Genomic DNA, 15,344 nt, shown 5'->3' on the forward strand with positions numbered 1-15,344 from the left:
TATCTATCTATTTATTTATTGTCTTTTGTCTTTTTTTTTAGGGCTGCACCCGTGGCATATCGAGGTTCCCAGACTAGGGGTTGAATGGGAGCTATAGTTGCCAGTCTATGCCACAGACACAGCAACGTGGGATCTGAGCCTCATCTGTGACCTACACCACAGCTCATGGCAATGCCTGATCCTTAACCCACTGAGGGATCAAGCCGGTGTCCTCATGGATACCAGTCGGGTTCATTAACCACTGAGCCACGATGGGAACTCCCTATTTATTTATTTTTATTTAGTTGATTTATTTTTTAGCAGCATACAGAAGTTTCAAACTAGGTATTGAACCTGAGCCAGATCCTTAACTCACTGAGCTACCAGGGAACTCAAAGTTTTTATTTTAAAATATGGTTAGTAAAATGAAATGATGCCAATTGGTTAACTATATCCAAGGATAGATTTGTCATGGATAACCATCTTAGAACAATTTTGAACTTAATTTGAAGCTTTGGTGTTTAATTCTTGGTCAGCCAATTTTTGGTGTTAGGAATTTTCACAGCTGTGACAAATTTTTTGTGCTGTTTGCTTCTGTGACAGCAGAGTGGTGAAGGGCCACACTTTTGGCTGAATTCTATTAGATGAAGTTAGAAGATGTTGGAAAAGGGAGATTGAACACATCTCTTGTTCCTAAATGATTCTGTATATTAAAGTTGACCAGAGGTATACAGGTAGGGAAAGGGTGGCTAAATGGAGAAGGAAGGGAAGAGGCTCTATAGAGAATGATAAATTAGCAAAATATGTCTGTTTGTAGGGTGACAACTCTTCCTAGGGCTACATTGATGGTAAATTCTTGTAATGAAGTCTTTGTGCCAGGGAGTCGAGTTCCACTGCCACCCACCAAAACCTGTCCCTTGGGGTGGGATGGAGATGGGAGAGGGAGAGTCCTGGACCTTCTGCTCCATGTATCCTTTAGAGCAGCTCTCCATCTGTCTCTTTTTGTCTCTCTCTCTCTCCCTCTCTCTCACTATATAGTACCAAATATTGTGGCAAATCCTAAATCTCTCCATTTCACTTCTCTCATCTGTTGATGTGGTCTTGGTGGTAGAGTGATGTCTCTTCTATCTCTAAATTTCCATGATTTAGTTATATGTTCTGAATCCCAGGAGAAGGAAACATCAAAACCATTTTCCAGAAGAACACAAGCAAATTGACTTAGGAGCTAAAATAATTGAAAATTGACTCTGAATGCAGTGATACCTACATTTGGGTAAGCTTCCTTCATGTCCTGATGTGGAGCATTATGTTCTTCCAGTTGGGTACCTCTTTTGAATCTGTTGCTCTGCAGTCCTAAGAGACTGGTAGCCAGTTCCAGACTGCATTATTCTATCCTTTGCCTCTGTCTGTTTTCACTCTGTACCTTCTGCTTGGGACATCTTTGTTTCTGGTGTCACAGATATACAGCCAGCTCCTCCTCCAGGACTACTTAAACATTACCTTCCGTTGAAATCTTTCCTAGGACCCTCTTCCTCATTAGGGTTAATGTTGATCAGTCTTCCCTCTTTGAATCTTTTATATAAATTTTGGATGAACTTATTTTATGTATGAGGGTTCTGAGGCCCAGAGAAATTAGATAACTTGCCCAGGGCCACACATCTAAAAAGCAGTGGAGATAGCATTCCAAGTCAAGTCTGCCTGACTCCAAAGCTTATGCTAGTTCCACCGTTTTGTGAGGAACCTTTATATGACTATATGGATAGGTAGGAATAAAGTCAGATTCATGGAGATCATGACTTTTCTTGTCTAATTACGGAAGTAAGGCTTGCATCAGAAAATATTTGGGAATATAGAAAAGTTTAAAGAAGAAAAGAAGGAGTTCCCGTCGTGGCTCAGTGGTTAACGAATCCGACTGGGAACTATGAGGTTGCGGGTTCAATCCCTGGCCTTGTTCAGTGGGTTAGGGATCCAGCGTTGCCATGAACTGTGGTGTAGGTTGCAGATGTGGCTCGGATCCTGTGTTGCTGTGGCCCTGGCATAGGCCGATGGCTACAGCTCTGATTCGACCCCTAGCCTGGGAACCTCCACATGCCACAGGAGCGGCCCAAGAAATGGCAAAAAGACAAAAAAAAAAAAAAAGAAAGAAAAAAATGTATATTTTAACTACTTCCTTAGATCCTTTGGCTGTTCTAATTTTCATACTGGTCTTTTAGTGTATATATAATGAATACAATTTTGTTTCCTATTTTTCTAACCTAACATATGGTAAACAATTTGCATACTATAAAACATTCTACATAAAATAAATTTTCAATGGCCACATAAAATAATATGCAATCAAGGATATGGCATAATTAATAATTTCTGAACACTATGGTTATCTTCAATTTCCCCATGTAAGTAGTGTTGCAATAAATATATACATATATCATTTTTGATTTTCTTAAGACACATTCTTTTTTTTAAATTTATTTTTGGCTGTGCCTGTAGCATGAAGAAGTTCCCAGGCCAGGGATTGAACCTGTAACCAGAGCCACATCAGTGACAATGCAAGGTCCTTAACCTGCTGAGCCATGAGGGAGCTCCAAGATACATTCTTAAAATTAAAATTAATGAGTTGGAAGCTGTGAATATTTTTTGACTCGATAAAAACTGATTAAAATATATACTTAAGCAGATACATGGGTGTCGCAGAACTCAGAACATTGTAAGCACTCAAGAAATGATACTTATATTTTCAAATTACTTTCCAGAAGGTAGCAATAGTTTAAACATCCATTCATGTTATATGGGCACTTATCTTACAATAAACCGGTTGGGACTGACTCCTTAAATGTTAATAAACATTCAACATATTTTATAAATTGATAGGTGAAAAATGCCCCTGTATTATTTTACTTTGAATTAATTATATAGGTCAGAGATGATATCAAACCCCCAATTTTTTTTTGTCTTTTTAGGCCCACGCCCAGGGCATAGGGAGGTTCCCAGGCTAGGGATTGAATCGGAACTATAACTACCAGCCTACATACACTACAGCCACAGCAACATGAGATCTGAGCCGTTTCTATATCCCTGACCCACTGAGTGAGGCCAGGGATTGAATCCACATCCTCATGGGTATACTAGTCGGATTCCTTTCCACTGTGCTGAAATTCCCTAAACCCCCAATTTCTTTGACGGTTTTCTTTCCAATGATCACAATTTATTCCTCAGTGGTAGAGAAAATTATGTCTGAAATTTCTCATTCCAATTCTATAATTTTCCTTTAAAAATATTTATCTTCTCTTCTTGCAGATGTATTCATAACTGAAATGTTCTAAAATTCATTGCTTAGCATTCCTGGGTCTTTTTAGTTAAAATTTTAATACCTTTGAAACATCTTTATACATTTAATTTTCTGAATTAATTTAAAAACAAAAATAGTTGGAGACTTTTATTATTTTTGAGTTATGTACATAATATTCAAACATTGTTTTGACTATCTGCTAATAACAGAAGATGAACTACAACCATCCCATTTAAAATTATACTCTGAAATTAACTCAGGAATCTTAATTTCAATTTGCCACGGTTAAATCTGAGAAATCATCAATATTCAGCAGTTAATTATAAATAGCCTCATGTTCTTTGATTACCAATTTGTTATTTGATTTGCATATGTTTAAGATGTTTAGCTTTGTTTATTACTCTTTTATTATTTTTTTCAAATGCATTTTTCTCTCAAGTTTAGGAGTCAATATAATTGATGTATAAGATTTCTCTCAATCAAGGCAGCATTTGTTTAAAATAAAGGTGAATAAAATAAAATAAAGCTATTAAAATAAATAGCTATTGTCTTATTGTTTTTCTCAGATGCTGATGTCAACGTACCTCAGCTCGAATAATTCTCCAGCCAGTAGATAGCCAGGTTACCCCCAACAAATAACGGTGTCCTGAGGCTTTGCTTATATTATTTAGTTTTCTACAGTTCAACTTGCAAATTTATACCCCAACAAATTTGATTCCATGCTATTCCATGGCATATTGTGATCATTCTATGTAATAAAGTTCTCCTTTGATATGTGGGAGGAAAAAAAATCTCCTGTCTAATACAAACAACATTATCTCTGAAACTGTGATACATCATCATACATGCAAAACCAAAGCTGTGGTAGGCTAGACTGGCAGATTAGATGAACCACTTCAATTTTCCATCAATCAAATTATAGTTTATTGTTCAGCTGAACTACCTCAGGCAACACAAATCTAAAAAACTGTCATTTTGGAAACATTACATTTTTTTTCTTGTCACATTATAACCCAAGCTATAGTCATAAAAAAAGAATGTCATACCATTACTGACTCATAATATTCCTTAATTTAAGAACAGCTAATTCATCCATAGGTTGGGCTTGGTGCCTACGTAAAAAGATGATAGCAGTGTTGGGTTATGCTGGTATTCAACCACATTCCTACTTTATCTCCAAACTGATGCTGATAAAAATATTCAAGTGAACAAATGTTGGTTGCTTAAAGTAGAATAAATAGAGATCACTGGAAAGAAAACCAGATTAGATGAAAAAAATACAATTTTTGATCCACCTAATATTTCAGTTGTTTTGTTTGAGTGTAAAAGTTGTGCAAAATTTAATTAATGATTTGATCTCCAAAGATAAAATATTAACTTACTTTTATTTTTAAAAACATTTTGCATCAGGAAAATGTGATTCAACTATCAGATTGAAAGTTTAACAAAAACAAGTAACAACTCGAATATCCAGAATACTAAAAATCTGATTACATACTGTTTCCCACAAGTGTATCAATACATTTTCTGACATTTATTCTGTGAAGTTCCTTGTAGGCTAAGGAATTATCATTGATGCTGTTGCATTTTAAAAGCTTTTCTTTCAGTTCATCTTAGATGTATGAAACAAGCTGATGGCATTTCTATAGCTAGAAATATTTAGTCGAATGCATGCAACAGTGATGATTGCTTTCTTTTGTAGTATAGGTATTACAATTTGGAAAGTGAGGAGGAAAATGACAAAATGAATTTTATTCTCAAAGTACAATTCCCTCCAAATCGAATGAGATATTTGTGCAAGAACGAACCTTGTTAAAACCATAGTGATTTCCAGTTGCTATAGACTTAGACTTATACTTAAAATGTGTTCATGATTACTTGATGAAGGCATAAACCTACTCAAGAAATAATACTCATAAATAATACATGCTAAAGCTGAAAGATAATCAGACACGTTATAAGAATATACCTCCCTCTACAATGTATGTCATTGTTGCATTTCATGAAAGGCCACTTAATTGACTACTAGATAAAGGAATAAACCTGCTAAAAGAATAGATTTACTGTGCACTGAGGCAATGCATTTAAGAGGTCTCCACTGAATAAAAAACTAGTTCCATTGGCTGAGTTAAGATGTGTTCTTGAACACGTTGGGACTTATTAACTGAACTTTTATGTGCCTTTTATGCATCATTTATTTTTGAAAAATCAGGAATTTTCATGATAGCAATTACTTATGCACCAAAGTCATGCGAAATTCCTGTGGTTGGTACCACAAAATCCACCCCAAGGAAGGACCTTGCCCTCTTTTTAACACCTCAGGAGTTTAGGACAGGAAAAAAAAAAAAAAAAAGGAAGTGGAATAACACCAAAGGAGGTGTATATGGCTTCACTGATTGCTGTGGGTTTTCCGTAAAAAAGTAGCTTGAAGGCCTTACACTAACTCTTCTGTAGATTTTATTTTACGGGCATGGAAGCAAAAAAAATTGAATCATTTTTTTGCAAATATAATGATGATAATAACACCTAACCTTTATTAGAGCTTACTATTTGCCTAAGAAAATTTGTAACATTTGGTTATTTGTACTTTTTTTGTGTGTGTGCAAATATGTCTATGTTTGGCATGACCATAAACATCTTCATTCTGTCTTACTTAGCCAAGATTTTGTATTTGCCTGCTCTGAAATTCATTCCTCACCACAGAAGTATAAAACCCATTGGCAATAAAGCCCCGTCTTTGGTTCAGCTTTGCTACAAAATCCAGTGTTTCTCAACACTGTATAATTAAATGCAAATGCTAGGTTATAATTATATTATGGGTGTGACTAAAACAGATGGAGCAAAGGAAATTCTTAGTTAAATCTGCTTCTACCTTGTTGTTTCTAGGTTTCCTGTGGTTTCCTCTCTCAACTTTTAAGCTGTATTTGATCCAAAGAGTCCAGCTTAATTCTACTAGACTTCATTAAGGTTCAGCTGAATGTACAAGTTTTCATAATCCCTTCTGCAGACCCCAGGACAATAATGATGAAATAGTATTCTTGTGATGATACATTGTTAAGTTCTACTCTATTTTCCTGCTTACTTTTTTTTTTAAAAACTTTTTAGGACTACACCTGGGACATATGAAATTTCCCAGGCTAGTGGTCAAACTGGAGCTGTAGCAGTTAGCTTACATCACAGCCACAGCAACAGCAGATCTGAGCTGTGTCTGAGACTCACATCACAGCTGACGGCAACACCGGATCCTTAACCCACTGAGCTAGGCCAGGTCTTGAACCTGTGTCCTCCTGGATACTAGTCAGGTTCGTTACAACTGAGCCACAGTGGGAACACTTTTTTTTTTTTCATTCATGGACACAAGGCTTTTAATATACAAACAGTGACTCTGAGATTGGGGACTATTTTATAAAGAGAAGTTCCTGGTGTGGCTTACTTTTAGATAAAGTTCATATCCTCCAATTCATCCTTCTCTCCAATCCTCTCTCCACACCTTGGTGTCTGTTCCCCACTCCCATCCCCCTTCTTCATCTGCTGCCTTTTGTATACAAAGATAGTAGCAATAGTGGCCTTAGGAATAATAGTTACCACAAATAATAAGGTGACTGATGATTTTAAAATACACAACTGTCCAGTCTGACATTTAATCTCATGAAAGACAGTCTAAAATCTACTCTGAGCATTATTTACAATTGCCAAGATATGGAAGTGACCTAAGTATCCATCAACATATGAATAGATAAAGAAGATGTGGTATATACATACAATGGAATACTACTCAGTCATAAAAAGTGAATACAATTATGCCATTTTCAACAACATGGATGGACTTGGAGGGCATTATGCTCAGTGAAAGAAGTCAGACAAAGAAAGACAGATACTGTACAATGTCATTTATATGCAGAATCTAAAAAATACAACAGACTGGAGACAAGAACAAAAAAGAAGCAAACTCACAGATATAGAGAACAAACTAATGGTTAACAATTGGGAAGGGAGGGATAATATAAGGGTGTAGGGGGTTAAGAGGTACAAATTATTATGTACAAAATAATATTGGGCAACATGGAGGATATATTGTGCAACATGGATAATATAGCCAGTATTTTATAATACCTATAAATGGAGTATAAATCCCTATATTATATTTCAGCCTCTTATACAACATTGCACATAAACTACATTACAATTTCAAAAAAGCAGCTAAGGACTTCTGTGAAATGTTCAGTGTCAGGAAGAGCAATTCAGACCATTCCTCACCTGCCAGCATTTTCTCCCTAGGCTTGAGAGAACGAGATTTGGGAAAGAGGCTTTCTGAACGACCCAGCTCCTCAGAAGCATCAACTGAATTGGTCGGTTCCAGAGGGTTATCTCTTCTTAGAATGCTCGAATTGCAGGGCCCCTCAGATGGACTCATTTCCTAAATGAGCATGTCTGAGAGCCAGAAGTGTGGAACAACTTGTCCATGTCACACAGTCTTTGAGTGATAGAATAACATCTGGTTCTCTGACCCTCAATTTTGGGCTCATTCCCATATTCTTGTAGTTTGGCCATCAGCCTGAGGTTGGTCCATTTGAAGGATGCCCTCATCCTCTGCTAAATAAAGAGAAAAAAAAAGCCACAAGAAGGTGGATTTTTCATAGAGCTGACTTTATTGCATTTAAAAAAGAGTGTCTTAAACTTTGGTATGGCAGCATCTGTTCTTATGTGAAATGGTGCTGAAAGTAGTTTATACTTGTTTTGCCTTTGTTTGTTTTCAAGTGTCTTTTCTTGGCAAAATTAAATTGTTGGCAGCCCAATGATAGAACTTATATATTTATTTGAAATTTTACTGCTCCATGAAATCTAAAAGTCTGGGAACTGCTGCAGTAGACCCCCGCCTTTTCCCTCCCCAGTCCCAGATGGGCACTGCTGGGAATCCCTCCTCCTTCCAATTTCCTTCTTGGCAGAATATTCCCTATGATTCTTGGCCACAGGCTGTGGAAACCTCCATGGGTGGAAGATTAGCATGGGTGGGGTTTATACTCAGCTGTACCACCAATTAGGGTGCCATTATGTCAAGCCATTAGCCTCTCTAGATTTTATTTTTCTTATTATAAAAATGAAAGTGTTGGTCAAATTAATTTGAGGCTTTTTTTCCCAGTTCTTTTCTTTCTGTGTGTGTATGTGTGTGTTTAGAAGCATTTCTGAGGCAGTGATTATAAAGTAATGCTTCACCAATTTGGGCTATAGAGGCTTGGTGGAAGGAAGGAGAGATTGGGGAGCTGTAAAGAGACAGCAGAATCAGTTTTATTCCGCCAAAGAGGGCAAATTCTAACAACCAACATACAGACGTCTGAATTATTTGGTTTGTTTATTAATGTGCCCATTGTGTGTATGTGTGTATGTGTGTTTACTCATATGTTGATGTTCAGGTTGTCCAGCATTTGCTTACATAAATTAAAACTTAATTGATGCACATTTCAAATTTTCCCTACTGTTATCTCTCTGTGCATATATTGTTGCTTTGACAGAAAGGACACTGGAATTTGAGATCAAGATCTGAGTTCAGAATTCAGTTCTGTCACTGAGTTGTTGGGTGGCTCTGAGTAAGTTCTTTGACTGTTACACATACCCGAAGGTAATGCCTCTTTCACAGAGACTCAACTAAATGAAGTTATGATCATGAACATAGATTGTAAACTATAAAAGGTTATATACTTACCAAGCATTACTATCACCCATCTGACCTATATTTTACATGATATATATGATGGCTTGTTATTATGAACATAAGTACATCTATATATTCCATAATTCTTATGGTACTGGGATCGATTGATTCATTCTCTCCCTTTTATATATTACAGAAAGTAATAAATAAATCTCTCTCTTTTATTTATTATGCAAGTCCTTGCTGTGAGGACCCTATAAGCTCTTGTCTACACATTTCTTATCTCTTGGTTTTCTCTCCTAGCTCAGAGGTCACTGAATACCCTTAACTCATTTAAGCTGTTATGGGACACCTTGTTGTCTTCAAGATAAAACTTAAGTTTCTAAGCAAGGCATGTCAAACTTTTCATAAGTTTATGCTAAAATATATTTCCTGCCCTTTATAACCAAGACTTTCCCAAGATGCTGCCTTCTGAACACATTATTATAGGCTGAACTTCCTACCCTCCTATCTCATCTGGCAAAATCCTACTCATCTTATTTCAGTCTTCCACTTCTCACTTCTACTAGGAAGCATTAGTTTCTTCTCTGTGAACCCCTTGCATTCCTCCTCCCCATATCTTCATATCGAACACATATACTGTAGTATAATTTTTGATGGTATTACTTCTCTTAGATGAAGAAGAGTACCTTATGAGAATTTTGTCCATCATTGCTTATCAAAATATATGGCAGATCGCAAATACTTAGTAAATGTTTGTAGTTATATCAGTACAATAATAATAGTACAAATGTTGATATTTTGTCATTTATCCTTTATCTAATAAATTCTAACTAAAATATGGTCAGGGTTTTTTCCCCTTGATTTTTTTTTTAACTCCTAACCAATAAAAGTACTAAAATTTGAGCATTTACAATGTAGTATATTTGATCTTATTTCATTATTAAATCACTGAAATACAGGACTGATTACTTTAGGATATCTTAATTGTTCAGCTGGATCAACTGGGCAGCAACCCATTAGATTGCACGGTGAACAACTTTCAAAAGTTTATTTGATTCCTATAATAAGGATCATCCTTTCAGCACTTCTTAAGTCTTCTCTTCATTATTAAGTGTAGTTGTAATTAAATACATTACTTTACTTTTTGTACTATTATGAGCTTATACTACATGTAGTAATTTGTATGAAATTCTATAAAAACATGGAAAGATGGGAATAGAAAAAAATCCAAGAGCTAGTTTATTTCTGAAGCATTGGCATACTTTTTGAAAAATAGTCAAAATTAATCTTGCCAATCCAGCACAAACTTTTGCCATGTAAATGCACCAAATATTGTTAAATAATGAAAAAAATGGGAAAGAGAAGGAAAATATTGATAAGTAGATAACAGCAATATAACAATATTGCATAATAATTTATAACATTCTCATCCACTGAGTTAAATTTGGGTCTATATACAACTATGATTTTAAACTTCTCATTTCTTAATATGGATTTGGAATGGATTTGGATAGTGATTTCCAGACATTTAAATATTTGTTCCAGCTCAGTTTCTTTTGGAATCATCAACTGCTCAATATTAATTGTTGCAAATCAAGTTAAAGGCCAAGTTGGAAAGAAATAATGTCTTTGACTTAATTCATTCTTTGGGATTTTTTTAAACTGGCTTGACTTTTGACTGCTATACAGAGTTGTATGTATTGTATTGGGACAGAGGTGGAGTCAATGATTAAAGAATTCTGACCCGGGTTTCTATAAGAGTTTCCAAACCTCAAAATCAGTATTTTTAATATGATTGATTGCTTACCTCATCTCTCCAAAAATCTTCAAATTGTTTACGGAACGTGTGAGTAAAGATAGAAAGATTAAATCTTTTATTTATTTCTTTGTTTCATTTTCTATAAAGGAACACCTCTGTCATAGTCCAGATTCCTTAAGAAACAGATTGAGAAATGCATGCAAGATGTTTATTGGTAAGTGCTTTGAGGCATAACTTCTGTGAGGGGGTTAAGACAGCAGAGTTGAGCAGAAGGAGAAGTTAATTTGTAATGCATTTGCCAAAGAGGTCATATTAAAACTTACAAGGGGTTCTGGAGTTTTGAGATGGCCTTTTAGAGATGTTCCAAATAGTGGAAAAGAGCCAGCACTTTGTCCCCAGCATTGTGCAGCCTTTAGTTAGAGGTTTCTCCCCCTCCACAAATCTGTCTCCTTCTTCAGGTGACAACTAAGGCAGCTCCCTTGGCCAAGGGCAATTTCTGAGGAGGAACTAAGTATTAAGTCACAGGCAGGCAACATTCCCAGCATCTGGGGAGATGAGTTTCTTGGTCCTCAAAGGAAGAGAGATCTAGTTCATGCGCTAGAGCATCCATCCACGGAAGATTCCAATTTGAATGTGATCCTTGATGAAACGGCTAGGTGGGATCAGTGAACATAATAGGCTCATTCTGGCTAATTCCTATTGATTGTTCCAACTCTTAAATTATCTGTTTTGTTACTTCTCCATTAAATGGTATAGTATTTTGGGGCTGCTATAACAAAACGCTGTAGGCTAGGTAGTTTATAAACCACAAATATTTATTTCTCACAATTCTGGGGGTTGAGAAGTTCAAAATCAAGGCACCAGCAGATTCTGTGTGTGATGAGAGTGTGCTTCCTAGTTCACAGAGGGTCATCTTCTCACTGTATCCAAACTGATGGAGGGGATAAGGGGTTCTCAGGGGACTCTTTTAGAAGAACACTAATTCCACTCATGAGGGCTTCACCATCATGACTTAATCACCTCCCCAAAGTCCCATCTACAAATACCGTCACACTGGGGCATAGGCTTCAACATATGAATTTGTGGGGGGGAGGAGGAATATGAACCTTCAGTGTGCTGTAGATGGTAAAGTTCTTAAAGGCTGAGTTAGATCTATTATTTTTTAAATTTCTTTGAACCTTTTCCATGATGACTAGTTGTGTGTGTGTATAAAATTATCATATAATCAACCAATTATTTAATACATATAAAATTATATATATATATATATATAATATATATATAATTTGAAAATGTTATGCTGTTGGATTTGGAAATGGAAGAAGAGCCCACAAGCCTATGAACACCAAGTGGCCCCTAAAAGCTGGAAGTTAAGGGAATGGACACTCAAAAGAAATTTCTAGAAGGAATGCAGCCATACCAACACCTTAATCTTAGCCCAGTGAGATTGATTTTGGACTTCTGACTTCTAGAACTGTAAGAAATGATGTTTTAAACCACTAAGTTTGTGGTAACTTGTTACAACAGCAACAGGAAATTAATACAGTGAGTTTTTTCTATTTGAAAGCATATCAATAACCATGATTATACCTGTAATTTCTTGTAATGTTTTTCAATGTCCAAATAAGGAATAGGACTTATTAGTATATAAATATATAAATATTTTAATTGATACCTTGATAATCTCAAATATATGTATATATATGATATATATATATCATAGACAGAAATGTGGACCAGAGGCTATTTATAGTTTGATAGATATCATGTCTAAAGTACTTGGTGTTTTTAAAATTTGAACCAAAATTTTAAAATCATAGTATTTAACATATAAATCTGGATTTAGAACTTTCCTTAAAAAAATCAGAAGTCAACACTGGGCCTAGATTTCCAGATGGCAAAATCTTTTTAGAGCTGGGTGGTAGCTGTGCTTGTAAGATAAAACATGACCTCACCAGATGGCCATGCTCTTAATCGACTCACACATGTTATTCATAGGCACTTATGCCTGGACCACTGAATTCAGCCTGGCTTAGTTAAGGTGCAGCATCTTCCTTTTATTTAGTTGTTAATGTTATACATAGTGCCTTGTTGACTTGACATTGTTAAGAAGATTTTAAAATTATAAGTAAAAATGCTATATAAGTTGGTTTTATGTTAATTCCTAGAAATAACTATTCTCTTTAATTCTCTCCTACTTCTAGTTCCACACCTTCTAATCAAAACAGGAAATAGTTTTCACATTCCTTATTAGGGATTTATGCTTCTAGTTAAAATGGTGCCTAAGATTTAGGGGTGGGATGGAAAGGCATGGGAAAGGATGTTAAAAGTAGAATCTGGGGAGTTCCCAATGTGGCTCAGTGAAAAAAATCTGACTAACATCCCTGAGGATGTAGATTCGATCCCTGGCCTCACTCAGTGGATTAAGGATCTGGCATTGCTTTGAGTTGTGAGCTAAAAAAATACAAAAAAAAAGTAGAATCTGCTGTAATATTTTTGAGCAGCAAATCTACCAAGAATTTTCTCTGAAAATCCTCTTGTTGAAGCCCTACACGAGTGTCTGATTTTTGAAAAGCAGCCTCATGTAGTTAGGAAAGTGGATTCTGCCTAAGTTCAAATCCAAGATCTACTGCTTATTAGTTGTGTGTCTTTGCTCAAGTTACTTAATCTCTGTCCTTCAATTTCCTCATCTGCCAATGAGGGTAATAATACCTGCCTCGTGGTTGAGCATTACATTAGTTGATATATGTAGATATTTAAAACAGCACATGACACAAAGGAAGAATTTACACAGCACCTACTAGTACTATTTACCAGCCTTTAACTGCATTATACCAGTCCTATTCATCTAATACCTGTGTTCTTCCTTGATTCTAACCAGTAACACACACATCTAGCCAACAAACCAAGATATATATATATATATATTTATTTATTTAATCTTTTTAGGGCCACACCCACAGCATATGGAGGTTCCAAGGCTAAGGTTCAATGGGAGCTGCAGTTGCTGGCCTACACCACAACCACAGCAACGTGGGATCGAGCCATGTCTGCAACCTACACCACAGCTCACAGCAATGCCAGATCATTAACCTATTGATCAAGGACAGGGATCAAACCCACATCCTCATGGATCCTAGTTGGGTTCTTTACCGCTGAGTCATGATGGAAACTCCCCAAGGTATGTATTTATTACTAAATATGGCAATTTACTTATATATCAATCTAAGCTCACATTTGGTGTAAATAAAAGGAACAAATGATGAGATGAAGATTAGGAAGAACTGATGATTGCCAGGAGACCCAGTGCTATTTCTGAGACAAAATTACTCATTGTCTCCAGATGGTATCCTTTTGAGATTACCTGGTCACTGAAACCTCTATCCCACTTTCCAGTTGGGATTTAATACAGTATGGGAGAATAGTTTTTATGAAATAAATAAAAGGTAACTCAGAAGTTATGATAAACTGGCTATTTATAAGCACATGTATGTACATGCATGTGAATATCTACAAATACACGTATTTGGTAAACTAAATCATGCACAGGATGGGATGAATGCATAATATATCTAATTTTTCAGATAACAAAAGAGTAACTCAAAAGAGAATTAAAGTAATACACCATACTATACTACACAGTAAAAAGTATGAGAATTTTCCCACAAATTTCTCCTTATAAAATTAATAAAACCTACAAAACATATTATTACCTTGGGTCAAATAAGTTTAGATTTTCATATCAATAGTCATCATTTATTCTAGAAATTCATGTGCCTGTGATGAAAAAACTTCTAAAAGTTTTTTCACTTTTTAGAATTACTGCTTCTGAGGATTTCCCACAAAAGCTATGAAATATGTGACTTAGATTAATGACATACCACATGATCTAAACACTATCTTTTCTTTAATCTAGTGACTAGTTTCTCCGACCTTCTGACATGACTCTGTAAGGTTATTGCACTAGAGGGGCTTTTCAGTTTATTTATTTATTTGTTTTGCAATTTACAATAATATGTCTGGAAATAGGGGCAGGGTTAATGTGGTGAGTGTGTCTGGGTTTTGTGTACTCTGGATTGGTGATTCTCTGAGCAGGGATTCACTCAGCGCATGTGAGAGATAAAAATGTAGCAGAAGCCAGAAAAAGCCCTGTGTATTCATTTACTCTCAAAACATTCAAAGCCCACTAGGCTGCATGGGATTGTTTGGGAATATATTTTTCTTTCTTTTAGTTGTTATGCACATCATAAAACTGAATTTCAAGTGACAGTTTTCAAGTAACATCTACTTTTAGTACATACATTATTTTAGGTATCTATTATGTGGTCAAGATAACATAACAGGTGATTTGGGGCATAGGACTCAAAGGCTAATCTGAAGTAATATATAAATAAGAATCTGGGATCCACCATGGTTCTTGGCTGAACAACTTGGAAGAAGACTGTCTTTTAAGTGTTTGTTGTGTAATCTTCGATATCTGTGTATTTTTAATTTTAGTTATGAGCCTTAGCTTTATTTCATTTAATAAGATTATAATACTCTACTAAAGGAAGATATGCAGAAATTTTTGTCATTACCTTTATTACCAGCACACACAGGACAACTGTTACTTTCCCTTATTTTTATAAGAATATGACTAGTTTTCCTGCTGCCTATGGATTTTT

Source organism: Phacochoerus africanus, chromosome 6 (assembly GCF_016906955.1).
Source record: "Phacochoerus africanus isolate WHEZ1 chromosome 6, ROS_Pafr_v1, whole genome shotgun sequence".
In the NCBI taxonomy this organism is placed as follows: Eukaryota; Metazoa; Chordata; class Mammalia; order Artiodactyla; family Suidae; genus Phacochoerus; species Phacochoerus africanus.